The sequence below is a fragment of the Muntiacus reevesi genome, chromosome 3 (assembly GCF_963930625.1).
Source record: "Muntiacus reevesi chromosome 3, mMunRee1.1, whole genome shotgun sequence".
Taxonomy (NCBI): Eukaryota; Metazoa; Chordata; class Mammalia; order Artiodactyla; family Cervidae; genus Muntiacus; species Muntiacus reevesi.
Window position 1 is genome coordinate 219,477,297 of NC_089251.1, and position 15,150 is coordinate 219,492,446.

Here is a 15,150-nt window from a genome sequence, read left to right on the forward strand (position 1 = left end):
TAGTACCCACTATGTAGAAGTAAGACATGAAATTTTCTTAAACATCTTATGTGCTATCACACACATGAGAAAGTCTGTCCTGGATAATTATAAAACAAATATAAAGCATGCCGTGTTCTAGCAAAAGGCACTGATCATATGAAATTTAAAACCTAAAAGAATAAACATAACACAGACACCACTAACAGAATTTTAATTCATTCTTAGTGGACTTTTGTGGGGCAATATAGACAACATGGGATTTTTTAAAAATTCATCTTAATTACAACCAACCTTTAATTAAACAAAACAAAAACTGTAAATAAATAAAAATGCCATCTCAACACAGTGGTTTATGGTTTGAGCCTTTCCACTTAGAAAAGGGACTACACTTCCCATGCTAGGGAACACTACCCTCTTTCACTCTGTACTCTTAGTATTCAACAACTTCTACCCCCGGACATTCCCTTGAGTTACGTCCCTCTGTACCGGCTACCAGTCTAATGCACTTTTTGGCATAAAGGGGAAATTCTAATGGCTTCTTAGCATATTTTCCCCCATGAACACATTTAATCAAATGCACTGGTTCTAATTTCTCATCTCACAACGGTGTTGTTCTTTTTAAAAAACAATCCAAAAGAATTTAACTGGACAAGCAAAGTGACAGAACTCACCAGATTATAGTGAATTATTTATCAGAAACAATCTAAATTCCAAGGGGGTAGATGCAATATTTTAACAAAAATGATCACTGGAAAACATGCACACTAGTTCACATCCTTGGTTTACATCTGGTTTTTGCTCTGAAATGGGGAAAGCCCAGGTAACAACTCTTTGAAAAGGTTATATAAAACTTCCCCTGGTTGCTTTTTGAAACCCACATATATAATGACATATGTTGGCTGAGTCTTCACATGTGCCTTGCAAAAAAAAAAAGTGGTAAACAATTTCAAAGATGAAGCAAACTGCAGGTATGCAAAAGGAAATGCTAAAATGTGTACTATTTATACAGTGTTGAAAGCTCTTAGGGAGATGATTCAAAAGTATTTTTAAATAATTCTTTGAAACTTAAAGTAAGTGCATCTAGCACCAAAACACAGATTTTATAAATATGAATGATGAACTGTATATAAGTTATGAATTGCATATATCTTACAACTTTGAAAAACTGTTTTACTTGAAGACAAATAATGTGATTATGTATCACCTTCTTTTTATTTTTTTGTCCCATGATTTTGTCATACCAACACAGAATTTGGTGGGGGAGGGGAGTGAAGCTCATCCATTCCAGTACCTCTGATACATGCACATAGAATTTTCTCTCTACAACAAGAGTTAAGAGTGGAGACAGAAAAGGAAGAAAGAAGGCACATCAACAAGATGGAAAGTGAGGCTTAGGTAGAAGCAAGAGTGAGACACGTGGGTTTATAATCTGCTGCTGTTCTCCCACAGAATGGAAATGGGAATGATGACATAAGATACATATATTAAAGGTCACAAATATGAGCCACAAGCCATGGTTAGAAAATGTGAGATTACTTAGTGAGTCAGACACTACCACCCAGCTCGGGCACGAACAATCACCTCCCGCCACAGACAGTGGGGGACGGCTGCTGGACTTCCCCTCATTAGAAAGTCAGGTGTGTACCTGCTGCTGCAGTTGCTATTCTTGGCTTTGGCTGAGAGCTGTAACAGTGAAGCATAACTGAAAGAGCAAGGTCACTGTAGCTATGTAGACCTGGGCTTACACCCCACATCTTTTAGTTCTACTTGCAAGATTGTTTCACCCCTGTGAGTGTCAGTTTGCCTGTTGCAAAATGTGGTAACAGTTCACAGCACTGTAGCAATAAAGAGTTGGGGTGATAAGTGCACCTCTACAATGCTTGGCAGGAACACAGAAGTTCAATACATGAACTCCTTTCCCCATGTCCCTCTTTTGTGTTTTCCTGCATAACACAGATCTAAAACATTCAACACTTCCAAGCACTAGCAAGAAAAGCTGCTAAAACTAAGTTTTTAAACGGTGGTTTTGGAAATTACACATTGATTTTTGAGGGTCCCTTCTATCCTTATGGAATACTTCTCTCAGTCAAATAGGAACCAGCACAGTATGGTGCAAAGGTGGTGGGAACAGACACGACGATGTCTGGGTTCTGGCCATGGCTCTACTAGTTCAGTTCAGTTCAGTTCAGTTCAGTCGCTCAGTCGTGTCCGACTCTCTGCGATCCCATGAATCACAGCATGCCAGGCCTCCCTGTCCATCACCAACTCCTGGAGTTTACTCAAATTCATGTCCATCGAGTCGGTGATGCCATCCAGCCATCTCATCTTCTGTCATCCCCTCCTCCTCCTGCCCCCAATCCCTCCCAGCATCAGGGTCTTCTCCAATGAGTCAACTCTTTGCATGAGGTGGCCCAAGTATTGGAGTTTCAGCTTCAGCATCAGTTCTTCCAATGAACACCCAGGACTGATCTCCTTTAGGATGGACTGGTTGGATCTCCTTGCAGTCCAAGGGACTCTCAAGAGTCTTCTCCAATACCACAGTTCAAAAGCATCAAGTTTTTGGTGCTCTGTTACTAGTTCTGTTGTGGCAAATTACAGCAGCCCTGGATCTCTGTTTCCTCGTGAAGAAAAAACATAAGTACTGAACTAAATTAACTTCTAGCTCTAAAATAGCATCCTATTACCTAAGTATTGCTTTAAATTCAACTGGGCTAGGTATAAAATACAAAAGACTAAGTATCAGATCCACCTAAATATAAGGAACTGGCAAACTGCTTAGTGAGAAAAGAGACAAATACATGATAATTAATTAATAAGACAGCTATTCATTTATATAGATACCATAATAAAAACATTATATAATAATATAAAAAAGAAATATTATAATAAGATAAAAAACAACACCTGCCTTAAAAACTGGGGGATAAGAGAGGACGTTGTAGAAATAGCTTGAATTATGAAGCACAATGAAAGTCAGAAGCAGAATTTAAATTCTCAAGCATCTCATGTTGAAACTGCAGATAATATCACCTAATATTTATCTGTCAAAGCATAAAGGGTCTAAATAAGATCTCTTAAAAATCTTAAGATCTCTTAAGGAGAGTCATTATCAAACACTCCACAGTGAGATATTAACAACTTGATACAGATAACAACAAAAATTTTTAAACTGAAAAGACGACATGGGGAGAAAAAAAGAATTCACAGAAGAACTGAATTGAGAGGACTCTGAAATTCAAACTCTTTAGTATGGCACCCAAGACCCTTCACAATCTGGTCCTAATCTTCTCGTCTCATCTCCAACATCCCACCACCATAAATCTCACATTCTTGGCTTCAGATTATTGTTCACTATTTCCCAATTTTAGCCCCAAACAACTGAAAATAAGAAAATGTGACTTAAGATAAATGTGATGTAAGACAAATCAAAACAGAAATATGAAAATTCCTGTTTCCCCAGCTCTTAAAACTTCTCTGTAATGTGACCGAATGTCTCAACCTATCTAAAAGGAGAAAGCATCAAACAGAATGTGGAGGAAAGGGAAGGACTGGTCAGCACAGGAATCAGTAAAGACTTCTAGGCAGATGTTCACAAGATCAACCCAAATCACAGGAAAGGAAGTTTTGGCCGAGTTGACTAGAATAATCTGGTTTCCCTGGCAATGCCCTTCTTAGAGTGGGTAAGACAGCCTTAAGCTAACTCAGCTGAGAGATATTTCTTCAAACAAATATTTCTCCAGGTTCTCTTGCCATGCTCAATAGGTGGTCTGTGGCAACACGGTTCCCATGTATCTTGCCAGAAGAGAGTGCGCTGGTCAGAAATGCCAGGTCAACCTGACGGCGGGATTTCTCAATCAACTGACCTCCATATTAACAACTTGGCTTCCCAAGAAGCCTGCCTATAGGGAGACAATGAACTGATCTGCCAAAATAAGCAATCCCATCTGCTTGACAGTTGTATTTCTCATTGGAAATTAGTAAATTGACAAGCATATAAACACATATGGATAGGTGTATATCAGTTTCTAATGTATGGCTAACGTGGCCCTGTTCCTGAGAAAGGCTCTGTCTCAATGGGCCCACCATACCAGGTGTCTGAGAGTATAAGGTCAAACAACAGACCAGACCAATGACTCCGTGAAGGCAAAGGCCATCACTTGAGACCCACTGGCAACAACACACGCCATTGCATAGCCCCGCAATTTTTAACGTTTACACTCCAATATATGGCATACATCCTTGTGATTTTATCCCTCTATTCATAAAATATTTCCTCTTTCCACAAAGCCTGGCTCCCTCCCCTTCTCCACCTGGAGAACTGCCCCTCCTCCATTAAGGCCACAGGTCAAATGTCAGTTCTTCAGTCCCGTCCTTCCCAACAACTCAGGTAAAATTAATCACATCCTCTTGAGTGTGGCCACAGCAATCCATGCATAGCCTCCCTCTGCTAAGGCTCTCAGATCCCAGTGGGAAATCCAGTCTAGCTGGCCCCATTACCTACTCATCTCTCCAACAAGGCCCAGGCACTCATCTCTACTAGCAACTGCTATCATAGCATCATGTATGCTGTGAGTGCTTACTAAATGTCAGAAGGAAGAAAAGGTAAAGAGCTGGCTATGGATAAGTAAATGAAGGCTTGACTGAGATGGTAAAGCATCTGTCTACAATGCGGGAGACCTAGGTTTGATCCCTGGGTCGGGACTATCCCCTGGATAAGGAAATGGCAACCCACTCCAGTACTCTTGCCTAGAAAACCCCATGGACGGAGGAACTTGGTGCAGGCTACTGTCCATGGAGTCGCAAAGAGTCGGGCACGACTAGCAACTTCACTTTCACTATGGATAAGTAAAGAAGAGGAAGTAAAATTATTCTGTTGTTGGTCAGTAGCTGTCATATCCAACTCTTTGCAACACCATGGACTGCAGCATGCCAGGCATCCCTGTCCTTCACCATCTCCCAGAGCTTGCTTAGACTCATATCTATTGTGTCAGTGATGCCATCCTTCTACACAGGTAGTAAACAGCATGAGTTAAAGTGATAAAATGAGACTAGATATGGTCTGTGTGAGATGAGAACAAGGTAAAGACTCGAGGAATCACTGAGGAGGGTTCTGACAAAAATAAACAGAAAAGAAACTTATAAACAAATCATTGAGGGTCCAGAAAGGTTGATAAAGAGGTACAAATGGGGTTAAGTAAGCAAAAGGAAACCACAGTACATTCTTAGAAAGAAGAGTAACATTAAGAATTTGATACTTGGCACAACTTGGCTGTAAAAAGAACCAGAAGTGGGAGTCAGAGTTTGAATCTTCACCCCACCTTGACACAAAATGACTAGCAGGTTATTCTAAGCCTCAGTGTATTTATCCATAAAAGAGGGATACAATATCTACCTTGCACAGTAGCTCTGAGGATTATATAATATTATCTAGCACAGTGATTGAGACTGCATCAATCTCTAATAGCTGCTACTTTGACTGATTTTACAGACATCAACCTAGCATAGAAAGCAAAGTGAATTAAAGGAGAAAATTGGAAGGTGAAAGATTATTAATAGGAAGTCACAACAGTCACTAGATTTGAGCACAGGGACAGTCTTAAAACCACGTTAGCTTGGCTTCAGTAATAGCTCTTACCTTAACCAACAATGGTATTTCTGACAAGTCACTTCTCTCAGTTCATGTTTCCTGAACTGAAAATCGGGATAATAAATCCAGCCCTCCTATTTCATAAATGCATTATGTTGGCTTATTTTAAATTTCTGAAAAATACATTTGGAAGTGTTTCACACTCTATACTTTAGGGAAGATGAAGGAACGAAGAGGACAGGACAAATTTAAGAAATATTTGCAAGAAAGACTCGAGTACATTACAGACACTGGGAGATAAGGGGCACCAAATGTAAAATGTCAAAGCGTTAAGGGAATACCTTCTGCCAAGGAAACTCAGAAATTCAGAGGAGAAGAGAGTCTGAAGGAGAGGACTCAAGAAAGATCTGTTCTGAGGCCAAAGGACAACTACCTGAAAACAGAGGGAAGTGAGGGACTAGAGTTCGGGTGATGGACAATGATGTGAAATGGAGCTCTGAGAACTGCCAGTAATATCCATCCCAGTGAGAGTTACAAGAAATGATGACACAGTGCAAAGCAAGAAGAACTAAAGAGATAAGATTCAAAATGCAAAAAGCAAATACCTAGAAAGGACAAGGACAAAACCCACCCCACAAAGAAAAGACAGGTATTACCCTAAGAAGTGTAGACAGCAGAGAAATTAAAGCAAAAATCCAAAATAGAGTGCTCACGTAACTGAAAAACTGAGGTCATATGGCATTATAAGTCAAAGAGATTGAGAACTGAGGGAAAAAGTCTACAGTTGGCTACAATGTGGTCACCAGTGACCTTCAAGAGTGCAGTTCTAGTACCGAGGTGGGACCAAAGCCAGGCTGCAAGGAGTTAATCATAATTCAAGGATCCTCTCATGACAAAGCAGTTGCCAATAAACTGAAGGTGAAATTCACAGATAAGAGAAAAGCACATTTAATAACTGAAAGGGGACAAACTTTATCTCAAGAAAGCTTCTTAGGATTTTTAACACTTCCACAGGAGAAAGAGACTTTAGTTTTTCAAAATCTCCCAAAAGACATATATATAAGTAGCAAAACACATGGAAGTTAGATTTTGCTGCAACTGAAGAACAACAACAACAACAAAAAAGATTTAGCCCTAATAGTGTTTGAGTTTCGATTACAATTATTACGCATACCCTAAATAAGGCATTTTGGTAACTAAGTTATGTTAACTAACAGGAAAGTCATAGTGTCCTGTTCTGACTACAGTCCACCAGGAAAGAGCATTAAATCGGAAGCCAGGAGCCCTAATTTTAACGCAGCCCTGAAGTGAAAGTGAAAGCTGCTCTGTCCTGTCAGACTCTTTTGTGACCCTATGGACAACACAGTCCATGGAATTCTCCAGGCCAGAATACAAGAGTGGGCAGCCTCTCCCCTCTCCAGGGGACGTTCCCAACCCAGGGATCGAATCCAGGTTTCCCGCATTGCAGGTGGGTTCTTTACCAGCTGAACCACCAGGGAAACCTACAGGAAAGTCACAGTATCCTGTTCTGACCACAGTCCACTGGGAAACAGCACTAAACCCGAAGTCAGGAGCTCTCATTTTAGTGCAGTCCTACCCACGAACAAACAATTAAATTATTACGCCACTCAGTTTTCCACATTTAGTAAAGAGAAATCTCACCTGCCCCCTCTACTTCCAAAACTGTTGTGATGATAAAATGAAACAGCATATGTAAGAAATATAAATAATTACATTTGTGCATAATGATAACTATACACATATATACACAGAGCTTCACAAATATAAGGCAACAATCCATTAACCATTATTTTATAGTACAGATGGATTATTTCAATTAATCCATAAACTATCTTTATTCTGAACAAATTTTCTACTACTAATGTAATCCTATTTCATTATTTCAATTATTATCTGAACTTTAATAAACATACTTAATAGTAAGTGTCAGTAAAGTGAAATGTTGATTATCCAGTTATGTCTTCTACATTGTTCATAAGGCACTTTAGCCAAGAAAAAAATCATAATAATTAAATTCAAATCAGAATATATTTTTAGCTGCTCTTTTAAAAGATCTGGTTGGAGAGGTTTAAATAAATGATAAATTTAAGATTATTACTATTTCATTTAGCAAAGCTCACTTTCTCTTAAAACATATTACAACTACTCAATATTTTTCCTTCTTCTGTATCTCAAATCACCACCAATAAATGTACAACTCTACTAAGTATTGTTCCCCATGCTGGAGAAGACTCTTGAGAGTTCCTTGGAGAGCAAGGACATCAAACCAGTCAATCCTAAAGGAAATCTAACCTGAGTATTCACTGGGAGGGCTGATGTTGAAGCTGAAGCTCCAATACTTTGGCCACATGATGGAAAGAGCCAGCTCACTGGAAAAGACCCTGATTCAGGGAAGGACGGAGGGCAGGAGGAGAAGGGGACAACTGAGGATGAGATGGCTGGATGGCATCACTGCTTCAAAGGACATGACTCTGAGCAAACTCAAGGAGATAGTGGAGGACACGGGAGACTGGCATGCTGTAGTCCATGGGGTTGCAAAGAATAGGACATTACTTGGCAACTAAAAAACAATAACAACAAATTGTTCTCCACATAGAACAAAACTATTCAACTGTACTTCTTTTTCCTCGTAGGATAGTCAAAACTTTCAACCTGATTTTCAAAAGGGAGAATGAGTGTAAAGATTCTTGCTTACATTTTCAAGCAGAGATTTGGTCTTCCATCCACATAAAAAACTTCATGGAAATAGCACTTAGATAAAATCATCTTGTCATAAAACATGACAGTCAGTAGTCATGAGTATCTGAAAAGCACTTGAAGTGTGACCCTATTTGCTCACACTCTAGAAATGACCATATAATCCATGCTGCTTTCTTAATCACTGCAATCTAAATATTGAACAGCTTGGCTTTTGATATTATTTTTCCAGCATACAAAAGGAACCACACCACTAGCCATTTTGAGATTAATCATTTTAATAATTAATCCATTTCAAAGGCCTAGGTCTCTCGGAAACCAGTTTTAGGATCAAAAGTAACTCTAGAGTAAAGGAATTTTGCCTGAGTAACTGTCCTCCATAAAACTGAAAAATCACCTATAAAATATATAAGTATTTCAGAATAGACAATAATATAAACACTTGCATTTAACCCAAGTCTTGAGGTAGTGAGCAGAACTGGGATGAAGTTAGAAAAGTATTTCAGTACATTTTTCTGCAGGGTTTTTTCCAGAATCTACTACTCTCTAACCCCCAAACCCCTGGCTTTTCTCTAAATCCCTTCCAACTTACCTATCTTTAAGAAACCATACAGAACAAGCCAGGAAATAAGTGGAGGAAAAGAAGATGCAACCAATTACTCCATTACCTTAGTCCCAACCTGAATCTATGGTTTTAAAATCTCTGACAATCCATCTTAGCTGAAAAGGAAATTTTTTTTAAAAAAAATTAACAATTGAAGATTCTTTGTTCCTCTTCCTGATCCCATTTCCCTCTTTCCCAGAGGTAACCACTTGGCTGACATGTGTGTCTGTCATTCCTATCATTGACTATTTAAATATCATCCACATGTGATTGCTTTTATAGAATTAAACTCCACAGCCCACAGGCTGTGTCTGATATTGTCTTCCCTGTAACATCTAGTAATCAGCATGCTCTCATCATTTAAATATGACAAATACCTCTAAAGAAAATTAATATTTAGTAAAACTAATTAAATAGAACCATACATTGTCACAATAGGAAAAAGAAACAAATTTCTTCCCCATTTATGAAAGTCAGCTAGGTGTCTATTATGTAAAGTTGACCCAAAAATTCAAATTATTAAAAAGTTGGGTATTAATTTAAAAGACTGAATAAATAAAATTTAAAAGACCAAATAAAAACTAGGTTTGGAAAAAATACATCTTTCATCCAAATAATTTCCTATAAACTCAACAATTACAATTTATTGGGGTTTTTTGTTTGTTTGTTTGTTTGACAACATAAGAAGTTATTCTTCTGTATTCCCTAGACAGCAGCAAATAACACCATGCATGAGGACTGATATAATTATATGCCAAAAAAGACAGACCAGCACCCTCACACTCCAAACTCCCCTCTGTGGCTCCTTCATGCCCCATATGTTGCTAATAAAACTGTTTCAATCATACCTATGAGACAGTTTTACTGACATAATATCAGGCCTCTTGGTTAATCACAAGGCTAACCACCAAAACTGCCACAAATGCAAATTTTGTGTGTGTGTGTGTGTACACAGATGCATACATATTTCGGAGCACAGAAATGTGCATTAAAACTACAGTTCTACTATTTGATTTGGTAAACTTTAAAGTGCCTATCCTGGCTATATAGACATATAGAAGGTTCCAAGATCTAACAACAGTATGCCATTCAAGAAACCATAACCCTAACTTTATCCTTTCATATTGTTAACATGATCAAATCAAATATCTGACTGGTAGAAAACAATGACAGTCAGAAATATTAGTAATAATTATGTGCTGTGCTGAGTCACTCAGTCATGTCCAACACTTTCTCGACCCCAGGGACTCTAGACCGCCAGGTTCCTCTGTCCATGGAATTTTCCAGGCAAAAATACTGGAATAGATTGCCTTTTCCTCCTCCACGGGATCATCCCGACCCAAGCACTGAATCTATGTCTCCTGCATCTCCTGCATTAGCAGGCAGATTCTTTACCACCGAACCACTTGGGAAGCCCCCAGTAAAAAGACACAACGAAGAAGGTTAAACAATGGAACACTGAAACAACAGAAATTTTATAAACCTCCTAAATTGATAAATGAGCTGGTATTCATGTACCTGATTCTCTACTTCAAGAAACTAAAACACTTTCATCACATGTATGGTTAATGTCATCATGCATAAAGTTTTCTCATAAAACACGAATGTTTAAATGACTTAACAAAAAAGGGTTTCTTTAAAAATCCTGCTACTATAGGAAATGCTCAGTTAGATCAAGATGAATGCATTCTCAATCTTTTCTAAAAAACTTCTCTAGGGAACCCTCTCTAAGATGTTATTTCAACATGACCTCAATTATTAAATCCTCTGGGGACAAGACTCCTTTTAATAAGTCAGCCCAAGAACAAAGGGGCTTGTGAATTCTAGTCTCCTTTGATCTATGACGGCAGCAAACAGGAAAGAAGAGGCAGGGTGTTAGTTCAAGTACAAATCTTTCATAGGACCATCTGACCATTATCCCAGGGTTCAAAAGACCCAATCAACACCACCACACAGACAAGGGAAAGGGACCTATGCTGAGAAGGCCTGCAGAAGTCATAAGGATCGTTCTTCTAGGGAGTGATCAAGCCTAGAAAACATAGCAACTCTAGAACACAATGGGTGAGCCTACAAGGATAAACTTCTAACACTGGCATAACTTCTAAACTACTGCAGTGCACCCCCTATTTGTTGAAAGACGCATTACTTCAATTGAAATCATAGAATTCTAGAGTGGGCAGGAATCTGTGAATTACGTGTGCTTCCTTCCACCATGCAAAAAGGCTTCATGTAGCATTCTTTTTGATGACAGACCCAATCTCTTTGGGAAATTCACAACGATGAGAAGCTAAAAAGCTACTGTTGACCCATTTCTTGAGGCCTTGGTTGAACATGAGTGTGCCATTTCTGCCTAAGTTTTCTTGTTCATTAATGATGCTGGCCTGCTACTCAGACCTCAAATCTGACCCACTTCATCAGATTCAGACTTTAACTTTGTCTAGCCTTTAGACCAGTATCCACTTTCAGGTCAGACATTCTAAATGGAATTGTGACCCTAGTCTATCACTAGATTAGGCCAGTTCCCAGGTTTAGCTCCCCTGGCCAGCCCTCATCTATGAAAGAGCACTACCACCACCACTCCTAAGTCTGCCCACTGCTCAGTCCTAACAGCCGTATGATTACAGATAAGCTTAATGCTAGAGGACCCCGTCCTGACCTCTCTAGTCCAACATCTTCTCTGATCCATATAACTATAACAGCCTGTGGCTAGTTGTTACTAAGATTCTACCAGGGCTTCATCGGTGGTTCAGCAGCAAAGACTCTACCTGCAATGCAGAAGACACAGGAGACATGGGTTTGATCCCAGGGTTGGGAAGATCCTCTGGAGGAGGATGTGGCAACCCACTCCAGTATTCTTGCTTGAAGAATCCTACGGACAGAGGAGCCCAGCAGGCTTCATTCTATAGGGCTGCAAAGAGTTGGTTACTACTGAAGCGACAGCACACACACCAGGGTCCAAGAGCACCTGGATTTCAAAAAAAAAACTATAAACCTTCTCCTCTGAAATAGGCCAAATTGCATATATAACACTGTACATAATTTTAGAGGGTTCCCCATGAGTCCCAAGTTAAAAATCCCTGATATCTGTAAGGGGACTCATATTTCTTTAAAAATACATATTCCACACACACTCACACACTAAAGGATACTCTTGCTAGACTCGCTTGCAACTTGAGACCTGTATGTGCTCTAGGTTTCCCAAGGAGGAACACTCCTAAGGAGTTCAGAAGGAGAATAAAACGAGGAAAAGCAACCAGGTAGAACAGGCCAGCCCATTCAGCAGTGATGGCAGGCACAACAATGATTCTTCTGGGACCAGCAGCAAAAGCCAAGACTTCTCATTCAGCACTTCCAAACTTGAACAAGGCACCGTGCTTCTGAGCCCAGAGATGGCCATGGGTCCCTCAGCCAGCCAGCTGAAAAGTGTGGTTCTGGGAGTTGTTTCTAGAAGCTCAGCTAAAGTCTACTCTTTCTTCTAATCCTCAAACATCCTATATTACAAGTTAATAAATCCCCTTCTGCTTAAACTAGCTATGACGATTCTGTTATCTGCCACCCAGAGAGCCCTTTCCAATATGCGGGCCAAGTAAACAGAACACATGAAATAAATATTTAAATATACTACCAAAACTGGCCTTAAAATATAGACCTTTGGTTGTACAACAATGTATATGTACTTAGTGCCACTGACCTATACACTTAAAATGGTGAAAATCGAAATTTTTATATTATACACATTTTATCTCAGTAAAAAAAAATATTACTTTTCTAAACACCCCCCAAAAATTTGTATTTCAGCCAAGGAATCAAGAACTCTTAGAAAACCTTGATTTAGTCAATTTATTCCTGTTCCAAGAGTATCAAGCAAGAATGTCATTTATTCTCTGAGTCTAGCCTCTTGGTCTCTAAGTACAAAGACTGGAAGAAATCTCAACATACATTAGAGATAAATCAGACGCTAAAATTCTGCAGTGGGTGAAGTGGAGGGTGGAAAAGGAACAAGGCAATATTTGTTGCAAACTTACTATGTGACCATGATAAGCCAACTGCTTTCCATATATCCTCATTTAATCCATACAATAACAACACCCACCCAACCTCATTTATAATAATGTTTCAAGGTAAATGTAACTATTTTTTTCTTACTTATGAGAAAATGAAGGGAGAAAAGCTGAGTAACTCGCCCAAGGTGCACAGCTATTGACTGCTGGAGTAATGACAGATCAAGATCTGTCTGACTCCAAAGCCCTGGCTCTTTCTATACCACATTTCTCTTACTGCCTGCCACAGCCACAGTGCTCAGCAGGCAAGGGCTAATTAAATTATCCACAGTGATGGAATCATCGCCCAGCCAGGAAAGCAATTCTTGAGAAGTGTCACCTAGACCATTAATATAGTATGCCCTGTAGAGTCAAGTGTGATGCTCAAATACAGAAATAACTAGATGATGATGATGATAATGATAATAGCATCCAGCTACCATTTCCTGAGTGCCTATTATGCTTTAAGTGCTCCATATACACTACTTCATTTAATCCCCTGAACATCCCAGTAAGAAATGCACAGTAGGTGTTACCTTCATTTTACAACAGAAGAAAATGAGATGCAGAGATTGAGAACTCTGCCAAGGATTACACAGCAAGTTAAGTTCACAGCCACAATTTGAACTCATGTCTCTATAATACCCAAATGCATGTGTGGGGACCAGAACTTACATTACTCTCTAAAGAGCCAAACACAGGCCTTATACAGTAAACACTCAGTAAACCAGCAGTTTTTACTTTGAAATTAGGGACACCAAATGTAGACCAAGGGCTTACACAAACTTAACAGTCTAGTGCTGACACGGAGTGAAAAGACATGAAGGAAGAAAAGATAATAAAGAGTCCACCCTTGAAGGTCAACACAAGTTTGCCGGTGAAAGGATCAGAATTCCTTTTCTTCACACTTCAGCTAGCCCATCTCTCAATTCTTCCCACCACAAGGGAGAGAAAAGAACTGCAGACAAGCCCTAAGGCTTGCTCTATCAACCCGCATATACTGTTAGAAATTATACAGACTACATGATCCCGAGAGAACTGTATGAAAGCGAGGAAACTATCTTCAAGGCGTCTGATTCAACAGGACCAAGGCGAGACCTGAGAATCTGCAAACCCAACAAGCTCCCAGGTGATACTGCCTCCAGACCACGTTAGCTTCAATTATTACCATCCTAAGACTTCCTTTATGTCCACCAAGTTCAGTCACCAAAGAGTAACTAATGACAAGCAGGAAGATGCCATTTATCTCCCTTTGGTACAGGGAGGCTTTATAATGGAGATACATTAACAAGCTGGAAAAGAGCTATAGGGCTGGCTAGGGGGAAGCTATACAGGAGACCACACGGTCTAGATCCAGATAATCAATGGGTCCTCAATGAATCCAGTAAATGTTTGAAACTATCAATGACACATGTAAAATAGATTTGTTAAGAGGTTATAGGGTAGGGGGTGGGGGTAGAGGGAGGGGAATAAAATTTGAATAAATAAAATGCAATTTGAATAAAAGGAATAAGATTATAAATTATATAATGAACATGTGGAAACTCAGCACAAAGAGAAAATATTGCCCTAGCCCAGTACAAAACTTAGATAAAGTCTAACTTTTAGAAAAACAGCTTTATTTCCCAAATAAACCATAGCAGCATAAAAAGTTAACAGCAATGGGAATTCAGTGTATTCCCAGATGATAATAATGAGCTGCAAAAGGTCAAGAAAACTCAAGACAGAACATACACAATGATGGAGTCACTCTTCTCTTTTATTTACAAACAGAGAAAGGAACTTATTTATTTAGTATCATTATGACAGACCCACCCATATATGGAAATAGTAGCTTGTGTAGTTAACTCAAAATATGGTCCAAAACCACATGTGCTGGACTACAAGGAAAATCCAGTCTCATAAAGCAAAAATACCACTACTTAAAATTACATGCTAGCAAAATTAACAGCTTATAGAGTACAGCCTTCTATTAAACAAAAGCCAGGACATGATTTTGTTTTTGCTTTAATTCAACAGTTATCAGGACACTCTACCAAGATACCATATCAAAAATAAATAAAAACCAAAAAAGCAATTATAACGAGAAAGAAACTGACATAGTGAGACTGATAAAGTGGGGAAAAACGGAAAATAATCTAAATGTTCATCAACAGCAAAAAAGATAAATGGGGATATAATCATAAAACTGAATATAACATAGCTCTTAAATTCACTGA

The 15,150-nt window shown here is 39.0% G+C and overlaps 1 protein-coding gene across 14 annotated transcripts in view; it reads right to left on the reverse strand.

Annotated features, from left to right (window-relative positions):
• GTDC1 (glycosyltransferase like domain containing 1) overlaps window positions 1-15,150 on the reverse strand; it is a 473,085-nt gene that overhangs the window by 416,099 nt on the left and 41,836 nt on the right. For 2 of the 14 annotated variants that reach the window (XM_065931479.1, XM_065931484.1), the window contains exon 2: window positions 11,657-11,856. The exons of the other annotated variants lie outside the window; for them this stretch is intronic. The gene's annotated coding sequence lies outside the window, so the exon portion shown is untranslated. The remainder of the gene's footprint in view (window positions 1-11,656; window positions 11,857-15,150) is intronic. 14 annotated transcript variants of the gene reach the window in all.